We start from the raw sequence: 23,083 nt of genomic DNA, 5'->3' as shown, positions 1-23,083 counted from the left end.
CTGGTCTAACTCCTGGGCTGACTGAGCTGGCGGTGGTGATGGAGATGGTATGTGCTCAGCCTCAGCATCACCCTGTGAAGAAGATGCTCTGTCTGAATACTGTAGGCGGCTGTCAACTAGAGACTGAGGTGGAGTGGGCTCCTGGGCATGAGATGGACAGGTCTTGCCATCCAAACTCGGCCGGCCCCTGATGTGATAGTGTCCACCGGTGACAGTCTTGACCCTAGCCATGGCCTATAAAATAAAAGCAAAACTTGCAAAATGGGAGTCAGTGCCGATATAAAGAATTAAAGCACAATTTATAGAATCATGTATGTTAAATAGGATAGACAACACAGATAAGGGACATGAATCTATACAAGTGACAAGAATGATGTGAAGCATGCTAGACAATATAAGTATGGAATGCATCTAATATGGAAAACACAGGCATTGGGCATGTATGAGATGGCATGAAACATAATAGATGGTGTATGAGATGTGTGAAGCAAATATGTGAAGTTCGATCGATCACAAAAATGTGAGATCGGTTCAAGTTCGATCAATCAAGGATGAGTGAGAATGATCTGTTACAGATCGATCGAATAAAAAGTTCAATCGTTCGAATTGTGAGGTGAAATTTGAAAAGTCACAGATATGTGACCTGGATGGCACGGGGCCTTCACGAACATGGCCGTGGGCCCATCAACACAACAAATCAACTTATTGGGTCACTTGGTTCAGCCCATAACTCCAAAATCAAATCAACATCACGAAAAATACAAAAACATATATACGTATATATACAAAGAGCTCAAAGCTTCATCAATGGAGTTATTCATCATGGAAACAACTTAGATCTATCATTTAGAGCATGTATGCATCAAATCTAAGCTTGAATCAAAGAGGTGAGGTTCGGATCTCACCGAAATCAAGAGAGAAGTGGAGATGCGAAAGGGGTGAGATTCGAATCAAGATCCAAGAGGAGAGAGAGTGATTCGACGCCTGGGATGCTCGTCGGAGTCTCGCCTGAGATGGAGAAGAGTTGGGATGCAGCGGCGAAGGGGAAACGAGGGTCTGAGATCGATTCTTGTGAAATCGATCGAATGACCCTGAATCGATTTTAAAAACATTCCCTTGCCAGTTCGATCGATCGAAATGAATTTTCAGATCGATCGAAATGAATTTTCAGATCGATCGAATTGTCATCGATTTCTCCTCTTAAGTGACAAAGTATTTTTGTGATTTTTTTTTTTTGAAATTTAAAACAAAGTCAAAATTTCAAAATCAAAGAACAAAGAAGATCGATCACAGGATACCTTCGATCGATAAAAAATGCATAGAATTGAAGAAATGTTCGATCGATGAGACAGAGAGGCTTTTGGATGCAGGTTCAAAATTTTTTTGAAGTGTTGGAACTGCAGATCGATCCAATATAAAGTTGGATCAATCTAAGAAGTTTAGATCGATTTAGGAACAAATCCGAAGGATGGGACAGAGAGCTGAAATATGCAGGTTTTGTTCGAACCATTGGACAGAGAGTGATTTGGATGCAGGTTTGATGCAGGAGGGGAGTTCGATCGATCGAACTCATTTTGAAATCGATCGAACTTATGCAAAATGCTCAATTTCAACATAAAAGTGCATGAAATCCTAATCACAGTTCCTAGCAATGCATATGAACCCAAAGCCAATATCTAGACTTGCAACAAATGAAATTAAAGATAGAAATGAGAGAAGAATATGGTTTTGACACCCTACGAAATGTCTTTTGCTAGTCTTTAACGTCTCTAGTAAGACGTTGGGCTCTTTTAGCCCAGATCAAACATCTTGTAGTGCATCCCCTTCTCAATGGGATGATAAGTGTTTTGAACTCCACCCAACAAATGGTTCTTTAAGGAACTTGTTGGATTAAGCTCAAAAGATGTTTTCGGTCTTTGGTCAAGACAATCTTTGGGCTTCCACGCCTTTTCAAAACAAGATTTTGAAACAACTTTCTTTAGTTTCAAGATTGAAGATGGACTTTTTGAAACTTTGGTCTCACTCAGAAACTCAATTCCTTCACTTTTAAGGTCATGACATTTCTCTACAACATTTACTTCTTCATACTTGTCAAATGAATTGGGGGTTGGATTGAAAATATTCAACTTTACCTTCATGTGGCCAAATGAGATCTTCATTATCCCCGTCCTACAATTAATGTTGGCATTCGCGGTTGCCAAGAAAGGACGGCCAAAGATAACGGGAATTTGGCTCTTAGGATTTGGGACCGGTTCCGTGTCAATGACAACAAAATCAACGAGAAAGAAGAATTTATCAATCTTAATCAAAACATCCTCAATGATACCCCTAGGCTTCTTAATTGATCGGTCGGCAAGTTGTAAAACTACCGACGTCGGTTTCAAGTCTCCTAAGCCTAATTTGACATATACCGAGTATGGAAGAAGATTAACACTTACTCCTAGGTTAAGAAGAGCCTGATTAATGATATGATCACCAATGATACATGAAGTGGTAGGTGAACCGGGGTCCTTAAACTTTGGAAGAGTGTTATGCTGCAAATTTGAGCTTACTTGCTCGATTAAGACCACTTTTCTAGGTGCTTGGCTTTTGTTCTTCCTCTTTTGGGTGCACAAGTCTTTCAAGAATTTGGCATAAGCTAGAATTTGCTTGATTGCATCCAAAAGTGGAAGATTGACTTTCACCTGCCTAAACACTTCCATGATTTCATTTACTTTGGCCTTTTGTTTGTCATTTGAAATGGATCCTTTTAAGGCATCTAGAAATGGAGCTTTTGGTTCAAAAACCTTTTCAACATTTTTCTTTGAAGTCTCTTCAACACAAGAAGTTTTCAAATCATTTTGCACATCTTTCTTTTCAAAATCACTTTTCAACACATTCTCATTTGAACGATCATGCATATGCAATGAAGGAGGAATATGATATGAAACGGGACGGGTGTCAACTTTTGGCTGCACCGGTTCACTCTCTTCATTGGACATACCCACTTGGTTGTCCACAACCTTTCCACTTCTCAAGGTAGTCACCACATTGACATGCTCTATTGTGTGACCTTCCGATGAGGAATGAGTCTTCACAACACATTGTTGCTTTTGTGGGGCATTCGAAGGCATTTTTCCTTTCTCTCTAGAATTTAAAGTACTAGCTATTTGCCCTACTTGGGTCTCTAGCTTTGCAATGGATTGAGAGTGAGAATGAAGTAATTGTGTGTTTGCCTCTAAAGTGCCCAAAGTGGTTAAAACGTTCTCTTCAAAAGCGGGACTTCTAACATTTCCTTGGGAATATGATGGTTGATTAGGAAAATGAGAATTAGAGAATTGGTTTCCTTATGATTGATATAATGATCTAAAACGTTGGGAACCTTGGCTTTGTATTGGAGGTGGAATGTACTTTCCTTGAAAACCACTTTGGGAAGGGTTTGAGCCCTCTCCTTAGCTTTTCCAAGAGAAATTCGGGTGATTTCTCCAACTAGGATTGTAGTGATTGCCATAAGGATTGTTCCCTTGATTAGCAAAAATAGCATTTGCTTGTTCATGATGCTCACTTTGCACATGTCCATGGGGACAATTGGAAGTAGAATGTAAAACACTTAAACAAGTCATACATGTCTCATTAGATGCATGATGAGAATGGTTAGGGAAGGAAGATACTTGATTCGCCGAGTTTTGGTTGATCAAACCTTTGAGATAATGATTTCATTTCGGCGGCAATTTCATTGGAGTGGTCGACTTGATGTAAGCCAACACTCTTCCTACCACTATAATTTCTTCCATTCTTCGAAGATAAAGTACGATGCAAAGAATTTTCACTCATGCTCTCATAAAGACGCCACACGTCATCCTTATGCCTATCAATGTAAGAGCCACCCATAGAAGCATCAACCATGCCCTTGTAATTATCCGATAATCTCTCAAAGAAATATTGAACTAATTGCCATTTAGGCATGTCATGATGTGGATTCTTCTTAAACAATTCATTAAAATGTTCCCATGCCTCATGAAATGTTTCTCCATCCCTATGTGAAAATTCCCTAATTGAAGTTCTCATAGCATTGGTCTTAGAAACCGGATAGTATTTCTTCAAGAACTCTTGTTGCATTTTCGCTCAAGAAGTTATTGAAAAAGGCCTAAGATTGTTAAACCAATATTTTGCCTTGTCTTTAAGGGTGAATGGAAAAATTTTAAGCCTTAAGACCTCTTCCGGCATGTCCGTATATTTCACGGTGGAACATACTTCAAGAAACTCATCCAAATGCTTGTAAAGTTCTTCACCTGGAAGTCCATGATAGTTAGGAAGCATTTGAATGGTTTGTGGTTTGATCTCATAGTGATATGCCCTAAATGGTGGCAATTGAATGCATGTGGGTGCATTATATTCATTAGGCACATAGTGATCTCTTAAAGTAATGGGAGGATTAGCAATTGGAGGTGCAACATGGGCACCTTGATTGCCTTGAATGATGGGAGGTGGTGGAGCATAGATTGGCCTTGGCATTCCCAATGGATCTTGGCCTTGTTGTTGTGGTGGATGAACGAATGGCCTTGGCATGCCTAATGGAACTTGCATGTTATCATGATGCACATTGGGGTGGAGGATACCTTGTTGGTCTATGTGACCAAGGTCCTCCACAAGGTCCTCATTGTTAACTTCCATTGATGAAAAGGATTGACTATAACTACCTCTTCCCCTAGGGTTTCGAATAATGGATTCAAGATGAAAATTTAAAGGGACAAGAGTGGGTCGCAATGATCTACGACCATGCATGCACAATGCAATACAACAAGCAATAACAACAAACACTTCACCTTCACAATAAGTCAATAATCAACAAACTTCCTCCACATACAATGTTCCCATACTCCCATGCTTTAAAAAATAATATGCAAGAAAAGTAAATTGCCTCCACGTGGGCTCAAGATTTATCTAAGAATTGAAATACAAGCCTCCACGCGGGCCGACGATTTAAATAAGGGTTTGAGTAAGAAAAAGCTCACAAAGGTCCTTTAGCACTTCAACTCCAAATTTATAGCTTAGCTTAGCAATTTTTTTTTTTTTTTTATGCTTTTAGCATTTATTGCTTAGCTCTTTTGCTTGGAATACTCCTTTGCTCACCTCCTAGCTCAATACTCCTAGTCAAACAAGAATAAACACATTAAGTAACAAAATTTGAAAACAAAGTAAAGACACGATCAAAAGAGTACTAATTCCTAATTGATTCCACAAATATGACGTTGCCAATCAATCAATCCCTGGCAACGGCACCAAAAACTATGGTGGGTCGTCGCACCAACACTTAAGAATGTGCACTAAGAGTGTGCGTGTGCAATGTGGCCAAGTTTTACATTTATAAGAGCCACTATTACCTCTAACTACAAAATATAGACAGGGAAAGTAAAGATCGTCCCAAGGGATTAATGTCGTATTTGTTGTGAAATCAAGATTAGGGTTAGTAGGTCGAGTGATCAAAATAGTGGTTGGTGGTTGAATTATACTAAGATGCTATTTAAACTAAAGTGAACAATAATGCAATAAAGAGAATGAAAGAGAGAGAGAGAGATCTTGGGGTTTAGAGATCACCACTAAGCATACTTTTCTACACCTTTAATGAATGATTAATGAGGGGAAGAACATGTATTGCAACAAAGTATGTGTGTGTGTGGTTTTTCCAACAAGCATGAATGACAAATTAAGCATATATTGTCTAAACAACATAGTGGATAGCACAACATATAAAATTAAGCCATTAATCCTTTCTTTAAGCTCACAATCCAAACACATCACAAGGTTAGAGATACATGTTACTTGCTTTTCATAAGTATAGAACATCAACAACAAGTATGGATTGTCCTCCCATTTAACAACTACACTACAACTAAGCTAATGACATGAAATTAAACTAATTAAACTAAGGGAGAGGTACAATTCATCAAACAATGAGTATGAACCATCAAATAAACCACAAGAACATGACATTAAGCACTATGTCTTAACAATCTCTAGATCTATAGCATCAATACACATAGACAAGCATCAATAACACAAGAAATAGAGACAAACACATGAACATCTATTCTACCATACATAGACATGAAATGATCAATTAGAAGCATTAAACCACATAAATCATTGAATAAACAAGATCTATATATATATAAGTGTTAAGACATGAATCACAATACAAATCCCCTCAAAACTACATAAATCAAGAAGTAGAAAGCATACTTAGGGCTAACTCTAGCCCTAAGAGGATGTCTAGCCACTCATGGATGATGTCCTCCAACCCTCAAGGGCAAGCTCGATGGAAGAAATTTGCTCATTGTTTGATGAAGAGTCTCCAATGGTGTTTCTAACCTCCTCTTCTTTGCTTCCTCACTAAGTATTATCTCCTCTAAATATGTGTATATGGTCTCCTCCTGTTTTATGTAAAAAGTAATCCTTATCCTTATACAGGTAGGTCAAGTGACACCCAAAATGAGCTGGAGTCGTACATCAAATATTCCCCAATAATTGGATAAAGGACAACATTTTATGAGCTAGAAATTTAACTTTTTCGCACTGGAGGAAGTTCGATCGATCAAACCTTGGACTTGGATCGATCAAACCTTGGAGTTGGATCGATCGAACATGGCTGTGATCTATGAAACTTAAACTGGATCTATCCACGATGGCGGCGCCTTTTTGGATAAAAACAAATCTGAGATATTTTGAAGATATTTTTGGGAAAATGATAAAAGCGGTTGGTAGGGTGGTACAATTGGATAAGATCAATCATTTGGATAAGGATAAGAATGTTCGATCGATCAGAGAAGGAAGTTGGATCGATTGAACTTTTGAGATCTCTGAAAATGACATCATGGCCTGGATCCATCTTGAAGTGCTGAGATCGATTAAAGTTGGATCGATTGAACTTTTCTTGAGATCGATCAAAGTTGCTAAAATTATACCATTTACTTCCTTTTGCTCTACTTTGCTCCTTTCTTTGATTCATCCCAGAATTGCTTCAATTATGCTCTTATGTGGCTGAGTTAGCTTATTTTGGGGATAAATACCTGAAAATGGAAATAACACGAAATCAATACAAAACGGTAAAATAAGATAGATAAAGGTTCTAGAATACCTAAGCTTAAGGGGTTTAAATACGCACTTTTCAGCACTCATCAATGGTGGCTAAGGTGGGTGATGCTTACCAAAAGGTGACACGCTCATAGAGATTATTATTTTTGAAATTTTAAGACATTAGTCTTATTGAGGTCTCGCAGTGCACTTATCTACATGAGAGCATTTGTTCTGCCAAAAGGTGATCAATGTCTTAATGTGGGATAAGTGAATAGAATATTTGAAAGTGCTTCAATTATAACTAAATAACCCTCTTGCCAAAAAGTTGTGGAAGTGTTTAACAATAATTATGTTAAGCAAATTTATTGTATCATATACTATAGTATTACTATTTAAATATTATGTAAAAATATAATATATATATATATAAATATAATTATTATTATAAATAAATAATTATAATTTTCTAATAAAATATAGTTATATATATAATAAAATAAAACTATATAAAAATAAAAGAACCTGATAATAGGTCAAGGCTAGAATTTGATTATATGTCCTTAAGACAAATTCGCCCCACTATGGTACTGACGAATTCTGTGGCGTCTATCTCCTAAGATACAACGACCATTCTTTCTTCGGTAACAACACTACAAATCGAAGAAATGAGCGAACCGCTCGATGTAGTACTCTCTCCTATAGACCGGACTCAAACTCACACTATTGTTATATGTATGCAAGAAGAGAGAAGAGGAGAAAATTCAGAATTAGAGAAAAAGGATTCTAAATTTGGAGTCAATTACAAATAACCCCAAGGGGGGTATTTATAGGCAGTAAGGTGCCTTTTCGAGTGGCCTGAACCATCACCTGCATTGGATATGATGGTTCAGTTCAAATTGAAGCACTGGTTTGAACCAGGTGCAACCCTTTGATTCGGACTAATCACACCCTTTCATGAAAACCCATTTAAATAAGCCCAACCCAAAAATTAAATTAAGTCCAAACACAGTAAAGGGTGATTTTTAGATGTCATTTTATCTTTTCCCTCAAGGTGGATGGTTTTTTCACATAGTAAAATACCCTAAGAAATTCGACTTAAAACCTCAAGCATGAATTAAAGTAATAATCCCTAAGGCTGTGACATATTATTTTATATGTTGTTTATGTGGTGTTATTTAATATAACATTTATTCAGGTTACAGACGCTTCCGCAATTGAAAGATAGCTCATAAGGATTGAACCATTGAATGATTTAAATTATGTTGCCTAGAAGACGAGTTTTAATATTATATTGGGTTTCTTAGACTACGAGTCTGTGCTTTTTGAGAAAGAATCCCATATACCCACTACCGAGTCTTCTTAGGTAGAAAAAGTTGTTACTTTTTTTTTAAAGTGGATTAAAGGTAATACCATGCCATCAATTTAATTTATGCCTCTATTAGTGAGACTATTCAGTGTGGTATTCTGGTATTTAATATTACTAATGAGTTTCTTGATTTGATCAAGAAAGAGTTAATAGGCATTAAGAAACAACTACAATATTATTATCTGACATGATTTATGTTAGTCAGATATGATGGCAATAGTTCGATGAAGGAGCACATCTATAAGATGTGCAAGCTGGTTAATGATCTGAGGTCGTAGGAAATCATATTTGATGAGAAGTTATTAGTTCACATGGTGATCTATTCACTTATTACGTTTTTTTAGCCTTTTAAGGTGAATTATAATTCACAAGAAATTATATGTGGCATTAACCAGTTGTTAACACTTTGTGTGATTGAAGCGAAATGACTCAAGGGTGTTAAAACTGAGTCAACTCATCTTGTCGTGACATCAATAATAGTTTCAAGAAGAAACTAGGCGGCAAGAAAGTGTATAAGGCTAAATAGAATAAATAAAGGCAGAACAATGCATAAAAATACATTGATCCTGGAATGATAAATGTTAACTCTTTAGAAATAAAAGGACATCAAAAGAAGGAAAAAAAAAAAAAAAAAAAAAAAAAAAAAAGGCTATTGTGGTGAAAAGGAAAAACAAAGCATTAAAGAAAATTGCCATATTAATATTTGAGCCTAACTTGTTAAAAGTATAGGTATAGACATGGTAGATGGATTCGGGTGTGATCCTACCTATTTCTTGTTTTTCAATAGACTCGATACCATTCTAATAAAATCGTGCTTTGGTTAAAGATGATTTATCTATGCTATGCATAGGATATTGGGGAATGTCTCTCAAAAGAGACTTAAATGCTTAGTCAAGGATGAGATTATTGGGCTACAAATTTTGTGAGTTGGTTGTGTTAAAGGACAGATGCAGAGAAACGCAATTTTTTAAGGCCAGTCGGTCATTTGGTCTTTTGGATTATGTTTATATCGACATTTGTGATTCATTTCTTATTGTAGCCCGTTTGCGGTAAATGTATTTTATTGTCTTCATTGATGGGTTCTCAAGGTATGATTATATACTTAATCCACTAGAAGTCCGAAGCACTTGGTGTGTGTAAAATATACCAGCCTAAATTTGAAAGTAGTCGGGTATAATGATTATGGTTTTAAAATTGGACTAAGGTGGTGAGTTTTAATAGGAGAATAGTAAGGAGGGTGTAAATCGTAGTATTTTCAGTACATACTTAAAAAGTAGGGCATTATACCACAATACAGCATTCCTAGTTCTTTTGCGCAAAATAAAGTAGCAGAAAAGATAAAGTGTGGGGATGTCTTATAGAGACAAAGTTATATAATGCAGATATCAAAGAGCTTGATACTCACACTATCAATGATTATTTTATTGGGCATCTTAAAAGAATAAAGGATTCGAGATTTTACTGTCCTGTAGACCTATGGAGATTATTGGAATATGTCATGCAGATTTAATAAGAATGGTGAATCGAGTGGGAGTTTAAGATATTGTAGTTTATTTTGCAGAAGAGCAATTTTCAATATCTATTCTATTTATTTCAAGATTCATTCCACTTTCTTTAGTGGTTTCAGTTAAAGCTCATATTCACACTCTTTCAGTTATTCCCACTCTTTCAGTTATTTCTCCTTTGTAGGCATTTCTTTCAGTTTCCAATCTAGTTTCTAAGCCTGTTTAGCTTAGGCGATCTTCTAGAGCTTGGAAGTGTGATGTAGTTGGTAATTTTGAGGTATATGATGAATATAAAACAAAATTGATGGCTAAGTTCTTAAGCAAAAGTTAAGTGTTGATTTCTTTGAGATTTTTTCTCCAATTTCATTAAAGGAATCTTTAAGAGTTATTCTTTCATTATCTTTCATTTATGGCTTAAACAAGTTTTATAGTAGTGGTATCCAAATTTTGATACAGTGGTTACTAATTGTAGGTTCAAAGAGAATGTTATGGATCAATGTATATAGCTTAAGTTCTGTGGGAGTCATTTTGCTTTTTTTATCCTATATGTTGATGATATTTTGCAAGGTAGCCATGACATTCATGTAATACATGATATTAATATTTTTATGTAAAGTTTTTGACATGAAGGACATGGATATGTAGAGTATGTCCTTGACATTAAGATCCATAGAGATCACGCTACTGGAATACTTAGATTTTCTCTAAAGGCTTATCTTAATTAAGTATATGGAAAAAATTTAAGGGTGACCAAACGTACACATAAAGTACATTTTCAAGCGTGAGAAGGTTAAGATTTAAGTGCCATTAAGATTTCCCCATATGGTTACAGAAAGATTGTTGCAGATCCTCTCACTAAAGGTCTTCAGCCGAAGATAATAAAGTATTTATAAAGCACGTGATTCGGATAGGTGTTCGAGAGTCATTATATTATGATGTCTAGCATATCTTTTATATATGCTACATTGCAAGTTAGTTTCTTTACGCCTTGTGGTGACATTTATTTTTCCTTTAGTTTACACCTTATAGTGACAGTTATTTGCATCTAAAATAAAGTTATGATGCATCATTATTATTATCTTGATATATATGGTTTATGCACTTGCTATTATATTTGCCTGTGAGTGGTATTTCACTCATGAGGTTGTTTGGGCTAGATGTGAAATTGGCACTACATCAGTAAATCCAAAAAAATTATTAACGGTTGTCTGGGAGTGATATTTCACTTATGTGGTCGTTTGGGTTAGATATGAGATTGACACCATATCGGTAAATCCAAACATAAGATTTGTCTAGGAGTGGTATTTCACTCATGAGGTTGTTTGGACTAGATATGAGATTGACACCACATTGATAAATCCAAACATAAATATTAAAGTTTGCCAGTGGGAGTATTTCATACTCCATGAGGATAGCTTAGGCTAGATATGGGATTGGCTCCATATCGGTAAACCCTCACACTGAACAGAAGATTGGCGGTTTGCTGTACTATGTTCAGGTGACATACCGTGATAGTATGAAACAGGACGGATAGCGAGGTGTGCGTTTAGACCACATACAGTTTGCACATCTTATGAAATAGAGTAAAAACCAATATATTTACTTAAATCCTAGATGGAATCGGTTTTGAGATCGTGGAACTGTTTAGACTAATATATTACTTGTCTACACATTCATGATCCACTATTGAGGAAGTCTATGGAGGAGAGTGTTCTAAAGTATCAATCTATCTATTTCGATAATTGTATTTTTATAAAACAAAATGAGTGGCCACTCGACTTTTCTTAAGTGTGTTGAAATCCATAGTGTCATTTTTTTTATAAAACTTAAAGTGCATGGACCGAGTGGAAGATTATTAGAAATTTTTATATATAAATAATAAAAAAATATTTTATGGTCGTATGCACTACGTTTTTTAAAATAAGATTGCAATATGATTATTGATACTTGATGGATTGAGTTGTACTTTCCAATTTGGTAGTCTAATTGGGAGTATGATTTTATACCGTTGGATTGTGGTTTTCCAACTTATTTAGTATGATTTAATTTTCACAATTGATATTTAAGTTTCCATGATAGGAATGGAGACTTAGGTATGTATATTTGTAGAGAAACCGTCCCCCCTATTGTTGTTATATATAAGGGTTGTAAAACCCTCATTCAGCCCTATCGTATAGACAACTCTCAGACGGTGTTAAAGCACTATAATGTTTTGCAGGATCACAAAGAACTCTAAGACTATCTTCCAAAATCTAAAAATATTCGTGCTTTAATCATCAATTGGGTACGAGACTAAATTCTCTCTTTAATTAATTGTAGTGTTCTTGATTTTTACATGTAAATTATTTGATTAAAACCTAACAAATGCAACCCTAACTAAAGTTGATTTGAGCTAACTCACACAATCTTTTTTAACGGTGTTGTTCTTATGTTTCAAGTGCACTCACGCTTTGCACACGTTCTTACTCTATTTCTCACTATTTATTACTTAATTTTATCGTTTTCACACTCTTGCGCCCCTCCCACATTATGTCACTTAAGATTTGAGTATTTTTAAGAGTAAATTTCACAAAACCCCTAATACTATCACTTTTTGATTAAATACCCCCTACCTACTCTAGAAAACCCCAACATTATAAAATTTGATCAAATTGCCCCAATTATGTGGTTAAATGACGAAATTAACCTTCTGATATACCAATTTATTTAAAAAAGAAAAAAATCAGTATTTTACATATTACATAAATAACCTTAGTGAAATTTGCCCATATATATATATTCAAACTAACAAATTATATATATATATATATATATATATATATATTTTTTTTTTTTTTTTTCTTTTTTCTATCTCCATTACATCCGGCGATTACAGCGCCACCACCGGCGACCGCCGCACCACCACCATCCCCATCTTCATAACTGCCACGACCATTCCCAACCCCCAACCACTAACGGCCAATTGAAGGCTTGTATCACAAAATTCTCAATCGCCGTCATTTGGTTTCAGATTTTCGATTCCTCGGAATTGTTTTCTCCCCAGTTCTGATTTCAACTGTAATTCTTTTTCTTTCTCTTCCTCGATTAGGACTCATCCAAATGATGGAAAAGGAATTCAATTCCACCGACGCACAACAAACCCATGATTCATTATCACCAGAGGAAGATCACAAATGGGTCTCATGCGAACAACACCCACAGTCCAAACCCAAAATGGGTTTGGGTTTAGATTTGGATCCAAATCCGTTTTACGCCGATTCGTTTGTTGAATGGAACTTTGAGAGCACCATTGGAGGTCATAAACGAAGAGTACGAAGGTGAAGGCGAAGACGAAGAACGATAAGGAAACGATGACGTTCTGGTCGAGAAAGGAGAGAGACGTGAAATGGGTATCGAGAGATACCCTTCGTTGTCGCTGTATTATCTAGAATCTGCATCAGAAACGACTGAAGCTTCTTTGAGTCTGTCCAGTAGTTGCTCTAGTGTATTTTCCAGTGCGCGAACCTGCAACATTGTCACGCGAATGGGGAAGAGAGAGGCTTTAGCTCGTGATCTGAAGAGGAAGCAAATCGGCTCGGCTCTCTTGCACCGCCGAGCCGAAGCCATCTTGAAGCTCTTGTCTGATGGTTGTGCTTCTAAAGTGAAGATTCGTCAATTGCTCCGGTGACAGCCCAAACACCAGTAAAGCATTGAGAATGTGATTTCTCTCTCTCTTTAGAATTCATAACTTGGTTAATCCAATCTAATATTTTTATTGTAAAAGTGATCAGTATGGTTGGATGATCACATCCGTATGTAAAATATGGCATATGTAATGTTATTTGCGGATTAACATATAAAAAGGTTAATGGGTTTGAATAAAATGACTGCGTTTTGTGGCAAAGATATTTGCACATCAAAACGCGGCCGTTTTATTCTTTGATGAGTTAAATGTCACAAGGTTATTTTTGTAATTGACAAAATACTATTTTTTGTCTTTTAAATCAATTGGTATACAATGTGATCAAATTTCATAGTGTTGGGGGTTTTCTAAAGTAAGTTGGGGTATTTGATCAAAAAGTGATAGTATTGGGGGTTTTGTGAAATTTGCCATATTTTTAATAGTTTAGACTCCCCATTTTTTTCCTCCCCTTTTGACCTACCAACCTTCTAAACCTCGAGAAAGAACAACATTTTCATCTCCTGAAACCATTTCCCTGGTAAGGTCCACATACGATAAAAAACTGAAAATAGATAATCAAATCGTCAGATTAAACATCGGACTTCACCATTACACTCGTGACATCATATAATAACACAAAATATTTCGATCAACCACATCACACGCTTCCCAATACCCGATCGCCAATTCCCCGAAAAAGGTAAAATTGACATTTTGTACTACAACCATGTGATCCAATTGTCTAAACAAAAAATAGACTTTCCCATTGAGTCCAGAGCGCCCAAAAACCCCAGGGTACACTTCTCCTCGAGGTCTCCATTGTAATGACCCAAACCGGAGGGTCCGAAATACTATCCGGGTCTTAGCTAAACCCGACAACGCCTATGGGTAAAATGGTCAATTCAAGGTATAGAGATGAATGAGGTGACTCTAAGTGAGCCATACGAGGTCAACATAAGTCTAAATGATCATTTGAACCCATGCCGCAAGGTTCTAAACACAAGAATAGTGATCTCACACCTTTGCCCCTTTCGGTTACAAAGATTCCCAGAGTAGTCTGCATTAAAATAGTCATAACTCTATAAATGGAATTTGTCACTGGGATTAGTATCATTGGAAAGATGACTCAAAAATCTTGAAATTGAACTCAAATTTGACCTAATCTGGAGTTAAAATGAAGGAGATATGGCCGTCCGAAATTAGCATAACAAGATTGTCCCCGAAAACTGAAAAGGGGATGTTTCAGGGAGGATCAGTCGGCCAAAAGTGGATTTTCAGTCAGCTAATAGCCTTCGTCAGCCGGCTGAAATGCATTCTCAGCTAGCAAGCTCTCTGCCCGAATAAAAAATGGCATATCGGTCGGCTGGCTTATATCACGCTGGCCGAAAGTTCCTGGGAGCAAAAAAATGGGCCATTTACAAGGGACAATGGCCATGAACTCTACCTATATCGAAAACATGAATCTCAAGGATACCTAAACGGTAAAAATGTAAGGTAAAACCAATTTATGGCATCCAAAACATGGTGAGCCAAATGAGTGTCTGTAACATACAAAAAGTGTGCAAATTATATGAAAAACATACATTAAAACAAAATGGTTCCTTAGCCTCAAATACATTAATTTGAAATCATATACATATACATTCCCCAACATTAATACATAAGTTTATGTCTCTAAAGGAAGAAAGGCACAATATTGAGTTTGAAATCTCAAAATATAAAATAAGGTGCGATTATAATAAAATACATCCACAATGAATCAAGACATGCCATTAACTCCAAAAGTCATCCCAAGCAACTCCTTTCCTAAAAATGTTTGTAACGAAGGAGTGAGTACCACCACTCAGTAAAGTATGCCTAAAGCATGTCTCCTAAAGCCCCGTGAGTAAACACATATAGAAAATGAGGTCAAGATAGGAGGATCATGCTATTACAAAGAAAATAATGGAATCAACAATATATGACATTAACAACAATAAAAATGTATCAACTTAACCACATTCACACACGCGCGCACGCGTCCATCACAAAACTAACCATGTAATCAATGCTTATGCCATGAATCTTCCCGAACCAATCCTATGATCTCATCCTACACACAATGCAATTTCCCAACCAATCCATCTCACTACATAGAACCACACTAGAGGCCTCTAACTCTAAATGGCACAAGTCTACCGCTTGTCCACCATTGGAACGCTGGCTAGCTATTTCTGGCATAAGACCACCGCTCATAACTATTTGGGGCCTAATTATCGAAAATCTCGGAAACAAGACTACCACTTGTCTTTCGTCCATTACAACATTCCTTAACTTGAATCTCATCCTTCTCATATCACCCTTTCACTTGCACATTTCTTACCCAATGCATAAGCTAAAACACGTCAATGAAAACTCGCCTTCCATATTAAAATGACTACACCACTAGCTAGCCTTAAGAATGAACATACCATTAAATACCTTCAAAACCATTTCACACAAGCATACTTTCAAAATACAAAACTCAACAAGTTACTTCACATAAATTAACTTATCAAACATCAACATGCTTATAATCAAGAAGGCTATATCCAAATCATGTTTTTTTTTTTTTTTTTTTCTTAATTGGTACTCACACACTCTTGCCTCCACCGAGGCTTAAACCCTTGACCACCCTTTAGGAAGTAGGGTCTTGATACCGCTAGGCTAGTGGCCTGTTGGTTTATCCAAATCATGTTGCACACACATGTTCTACCAATTTCATAATATAACATTTATGATTTCCTCATTTTAAGCATACTTCTACATAATCAATTTTTTTTTTGACAGGTATACTTTTACATAATCATTTTAACATACATAATTGACACATTTTCATCATATAAGGCATGCTTATCAAATTTTCACATAGATGGCATGTAATTTTCACAATTAAACATCACTTAAACATGATAAGGATTTGAATTTATAACTTAATCAATTTTCTACAACAATACATATATACATAGCATGCTATATCAACTAATTAACTCATATAGACTCACATACAACCAAGGACTCCATGAATTAGACACCCATACCTTAAATTACGATGAAAATCCTAATCCCACCGAAATCAAAATGCCTCCCTCGCGAAACCGGCTCCGTGGGATGAAAGAGGAGGTGAAGGAGATCGGATAATCCTTCTACGACGCCTCCAAAATCTGAACTCGGGTCTCATCCGAAAACTCCAAAATGCCCCGAATCAAAATCCAAAACCATAGGCCTTTAGGATGCAGGAGGAGCAGAAGAAGAACCAGGGGTGTTAATGTTAGGGACTAGCCTAGCCGGACGAGGGGTCCCTGTAACAACAAGTCGGTTCCCCGGAACTTTGAGAGCCCTCATTTTCCAGGCCAAAGGAATGTTATCTTCATCATCCTCTTCAACCTCGGCCGACCTCTTCTCCCTTGTCCGATTGGCAACGGGAGGTGATGATTGAGGTGGAAGGGTAGTAGGTTACACTATGGGCTGAATGTTCTAAAGGGTCTGGACATTGGTCTGAGCAACCCTTTTTGCCCTATCTAAGGTGGGGATTGATGTCTCATCCATGGTAAAAGCTTCAAAGGCGATGTTGCACGATGTTGCATACAGATTCACTAATCAGATAGTTAAGAGTCGAAGGGATGTCCCACCACACGTTCTGCTCCAGCAATCTGAGTCTAGCTCAGTAAAGGCTACATAGTCAGAGAAATCAGCCGAAACCCCCAAATGGTGTGTAATGTTTTCGATTTTTCTCATTTTTTATTTTTTGAGGTTTTTCGATTTTTCTGCATTATTTTAATCCTTGTCTCATTTTACGTGCCAAACACCGTGGGGTGTGCCGGGTGTGTTTAAGAGCTTATTAAGACATTTCCTTGAGTTCAGGACTCTTGAAAATGCATTGGTTGCCATTTCGGGATTTTTCCATTTTTCGAGCCAGGACCGGGGTCGTTGAGTACGGGAATTTTATTTTAGATCCATTGCATTTTATACATGCTTATTTAATGCAATTATATGTGGATACATGTTTGTATGTGGTTGCATTATATTGGTTTACGTATGAAAGTGTAAATGAGATATTTACTTTTTTAGTGGGTCCCGCAAAGCACAAACCATATATTATATCACCATACATCACTTTGTTGCCATTTCTTCTCCCAGAATCGTGGTTAGTGTTAGACCAATAGGGGGTGAATTAGTCTAATTAAACTTTTTTTTCAATGAAAACAACACAAGTTAAACACCAATTAATCACATAACACAAGGTATACAAGGAAACCTTCTGAATAAGGAAAAACTTTGGTTCTTGGCCTCAACCAATAAAAGCATCCACTAATTGTATGTATCTTGTCACATATTCAGCTGTCTCACTCTCTGCACACACCTATGCACCAGAATAGACACTAGTTTTCACAATCAATACACACACACTAGTACACCTCAGTGCATCCACGCACTCCCCCTGTCTTAAGCAACCACGCTTGGACTCAATAAGCTCTCAATAGCTTAATCAACAATGGGGTGAGGGATCATACCTCACTACCATTATCAACAATGGGGTGAGGATGTAAAGCCTCACTACCATTTACAATAAGTGTCAATAAAAAAACTACAATAAACTTAAGCTGCAACACAACGTGAGAATGCAATACACAGCCTTATGTGGAACAATGTGATACCCTAGCTAACTTTCTTCAGCAATCAATAGATACTTCTTCAATGACACAATGCAGCTTCAACTGATACTCATACTAGGATCTCACAGTCTTGATTTAGCTTAGCAAACTTGCTCAATTAAGTATTGGACAGTCATAAGCAAGTTCCTTCAACAATTCAACTCAATTAGACTTCAAACCTCTTCAATGGGTAAATCAGTCAACTCACAGAATATCTTCTTCAGGGCCCCCTTTTTCTGTCTTCACAGCTTTATAATCTTAAAACACACTTGCACAAACAATGTCTTCAATAAGATCAGCAAGCTTATCACACTTCAGCACAAAAAGCTTCAGCACAGAATATTCTCGGCACAGAATAGCCTCAGCACAGAGTAGCCTCAGCACAGAGTAGCTTCAGCACAAAACAGCTTCGGCACAGAATAGCTATGTCAACCTTCAGAATAGACCACAGCAGCTTGAAACCCAAAGTCACTACTCAATACCGCCCTTGCATCAGTTAATTTGACAGCAGCCTCATCTCAGTAATCAGTACACTCCTCAGAGTTAATTCAATGAGTTTTTCTTGCATAGATCAGCATCAAACAGCAGAGAAAAACTTGTTTGACATAGTATGCTCGAGAACCTCAGTTATATTTAAGATTAATACACATGCTCAGATAGAAATCACATCAAGAATAGCATGGCATATACTCTTCAAAGCTCAAATATCACTATTCTGGCTTAAATCTCTAATAACTTAGATTTACAAGGCCAAACAACAACATGGTCAGGTTTGTGGCAACTTTTTTTTAATTTCAATAGCCTCAAATCAGTGATTGATACTTGCTAGAATGCTTAACATGTAACTCATAGCAAGATATAGGCAGTGTATACTCAAATCAAGATATAGGCAATGTATACTCAAATCAGTAGGCTAAATCAGAAAACAGACTTGACAGAGGGTTTAAGATGTCAAAACTTACTTCAGCTCAACTTTGTATAAGTGAGCAACTCATGCAAATGTCAAATCACAAACAAACTTGTTTAAGCCTTGTTCAAACGACAAAAACCTTCACATCAATTTTTGAACCTCTACAGCCCCCTCCTTACACCAGAAAATCAGCAACACCGAATCTTCAATGCTTTGGTGATTTAGTGTCCCTTTTCTTGTTGATTTCAGAGATTAAATTCAGCTCAGAACCTCACAAGTTTTCATTTAAAATCACTCAACATCTTAGCTCACGAGACTCTCATTCACAGTAGCTCAATTGAAGCTCATAAGGCCTTAAGTCAGTGCGCTGTAAATTCAAGAGGCTCAAACCCTAAGGAGCCTTATATCAGCATATTTATAGTGACACTTAATTGCATAAGGCCTCACATACCACGAATATACACCTGTCACCTCTAACCAATGATTGAGAGAGTATATTTCAGATATTTTCAGAGCAATGGACCAATGCAGGCCTGCCACCTCAGCTAATTTTGTCACTATTCTACCACCTACAGCAGGTTACAAGTTTGAGTACTAAATTCCATTTGTGTCTAAACTTAGCCTCTAAGGAATGAAATATTCTTGCACATACCAGCTCTCTAGGACCACTGAGACGTGTCACATTCTTCTCTAGGACCACGGAGACGTGTCACATTCTTGAACATAGCTGGAAAAGGCCATACTGCCCTCAAAACAGATTTAGCTCTACTCAGTACTGTATTCCTCACAATGCAGGTCCAATTTCAGTGCAATGCAGGTACCAAAGCATGCGAATATATATCCTTGAGGATGTGGCTAAGATTACATAATTGCCCTTCATAGTTGACACTTGTCACTTAAACCAGATGATGCTTGGTGCAGCCCATTTAACCTTCAGCCTTCAGCCTTGTTTAGAAATGCCTTCAGTCTTCAGCCTTCAGCCTTCAGCCTGTACCATTGCTTTCAGCCTTCGGCCTGTACCATTGCTTTCAGCCTTCGGCCTGTACCATTTAGCCTTTAGCCTTCAGCCTTGTATTCAAGAACAAACCTCAAGATAGATGATACCATTTAGCCACATGACTGGTATTTGTCATTCAAAGAGCAAACCACATTAACAATCTCCCCCTTTTGCCTTTTAATGACAAAAACCTAGTCTTCTCCCCCTTTTTGACATTGAAAGTCAAAAGGGCCAAATATCAGAGCCACCATGATAGAGAGGTGAGATAAGCTTGATCTTCAGTGCAGCGGATAGGAAAAATTTCATTTGAGGGATTAAAATAAAGAGATAAGGGACTAGCAATTATACGGGGCAATGAAACAATTTCAGTAACAGATAATGGTCATGTTGGATTAGTGAGAATACGACAATTTCCAGTGAATTCTTCTGAATAAGCTCTTCAAAGTCATACACAGCATTTGAATAGTCACATGTAGATGCTCAAATAGTGAACTTGAGGTACTAAGCAACATACCAAGAGATGAAAATCAGCTCTGAAGTGATACCATACACTTGAACCTACAATTTAAGAATGCTGCCATCTAAAAAAATTTCTTTAAGTTGAGAGCTGAGGAAGGACTTCCATTGACATGAAACAACAAATCACTCATGTTAGAAACAACACCAATCAGTGAACAACAGTTGAATTTTAGAGTTCTTTGTTAAACCAGTCGTAGATTTTGATTCTGCAACAATAAATGATTTTCAAGGACAATTTGAAGATTTCACTATAGCAAAGACATATAAGTCTGTTCCTTCAATCTGACACCAACTGAATTCACACTCCAAGGAGGATTAGACTTGAAGAAATCTGACTGAGAAGATTTAAAAACTCTGCAAGTCCACAGCACAGTAGTTTTATCTAGAAAGTTAGTTCAAGAAATTGAAACTAATTCGAACAGTGTTTTGAACTTTTGTGGACTGTAACAACTTCTGATTCAGTGAGATACCCATGCTCAGATGATAAGAAGAATTAGTAAAATATGGTAGAACAAGGGCAAGTAAAGATTTTTCAGCTCACATCAATCTCCACACAAACTCTATAGAATTATTAGAATTATAGTTCAGAGTGCAAATTTGCAATTCAGCTTCAGAGATACCCAAACATCACTCCCCCAGCCTTCAATAGGTAATATACACATGCTTAGATGATAAGATCAAATTATAAAGCAAGGCATAGCAAAGAATAGGCTCGCAACAGTAATAAGAAGATCAAATCCTCAACAACCAAGGACTTCTCCAGCTTGAAAATGATGTATTTCACTAATCCAACAGGGACACAAAGTACAAGCAGGGGCACCACACAGCAACTTGAATGGCAAGAAGCTATTAGCTTGTAACAGGCTTAATTACTGCTACTGTATTAATCTGATTTGAGGGGTACATTTTAGAGAGAAGACTGGTCCTTCTTGAATCAAGCTCCCACAACTTACATTCATAATGTTACACATGCTCAAGTCATTACATTTTAGTTTCAAGCAAGGTAGTATCAGTTTTTAGCTCAAAACAATCCTTAATTATCAAAACTGTTGAAACACTGTGCAAGGTGCAAACCTGATATTCCACCACAGGAAATCTCTGAATTTTGACTCTTTCAATTGTAAATAGATTGTATAGACATGCTCAGAGAAGTAGAACACCACGTACAACAATGAATTACAATGTCAATACCCAACACAACCTTATAACTAGGTGAACACATGAGGTGGTGTGGTTCAACATACCCGAACCAAAATAAGTTATTCCTTAGGCAAATCTTCAACATGGATAGTCACAAACTGACAAACTCAGCATGCCCAGATAAAAAAAACTTAGCCCACAGAAGAATAATCACATTCACAGTCCAAACACAGGAATATATTGTAGCATACAACTAAGTACAGTAGGTTTAAGATGCTGAATTTACCTTCACCTTGAGCATGATCAAGTATATCACTGCAGTAGATGTTGATTGATGGCTTGCACTAAAATTGACCATGAAGAAGCTCTAAACTTACTTCAAGATTATTCAACTCTTCAGAACATGTATTAGCACCAACAAACAACAGCAAGAGGCATTTGAATAACATGAAACAACTTGTCTCTGAGAAGAGGTGGCCTTGAGGAGATTTGGAGTTGACAGATAATAGAAGAGCATTGATCATGAAAAGCCTTATCTCTGAGAAGAGGTGGCTTTGAGTATGTTGCATTCATAAGGATTTCTTCATTGGAGTTCTGAGAGAGGTACTTATTAAAACACTTCTTCTTCATCATGGATTGAATAAGCCTTGAATATTTGACACTTGAGGTTGTGTCATTTCCATTTCTTGATATAGACATGTAACTGATCCTGGAAATTATATATACCAACATACTCATTGGATGTGCCTTCAAGGGTGACCTCGTAATTTTGAGATTAATGAGGAGCTTTTTGTCTTTAACATTGTGGTTATGTTTGAACAGCCTTTTGAACTTGACATTCTTCCAACTTTCTTGAACTATCATTGATCTTCCTTTTGAGGTGTGAGGGAGAGAGCAATTTAGACACAACATTTTGAAATTCAAACAACTTTTAAATAAGTATTCAGTCTTTTTCTTCATCAGCCTTAGAGCTTTGCAACCATCCTCAACATCTGAATCAAGTTCGAGTGTATTCTCATATGTCACAGGCAGTGAAAGACTTTCATTTTTCTCCAAGACTTTCTTTGATCCGATCTTCAATATGCTGAACATAATAAGTGAGAATGAAATCAAAACTAAAACTTCAGTCTTGAATACTTCAGTACAAACATCTTCTTCAATCTCATCACTTTGAACCAAAGACATAGTATTTCTTCCAGTATTTATTGTTGCAAGTTCTTCAAGCTCATCATGGGTTTCATAAACAGCCCCAAGAG

At 36.8% G+C, this 23,083-nt stretch overlaps 1 pseudogene; it reads left to right on the top strand.

Annotated features, from left to right (window-relative positions):
- The first annotated feature begins 3,943 nt into the window (after positions 1 to 3,943).
- Positions 3,944 to 4,042, top strand: LOC132301880 (small nucleolar RNA R71; annotated as a pseudogene).
- The last annotated feature ends 19,041 nt before the right edge of the window (positions 4,043 to 23,083 follow it).

The sequence above is a fragment of the Cornus florida genome, unplaced genomic scaffold (assembly GCF_030987335.1).
Source record: "Cornus florida cultivar Cherokee Brave unplaced genomic scaffold, ASM3098733v1 CherokeeBrave_3.0.0_Hap2_Chr03, whole genome shotgun sequence".
Taxonomy (NCBI): Eukaryota; Viridiplantae; Streptophyta; class Magnoliopsida; order Cornales; family Cornaceae; genus Cornus; species Cornus florida.
The sequence above is the reverse complement of the archived record's forward strand: the minus strand, read 5'-3'. Positions and strand labels throughout refer to the sequence as shown.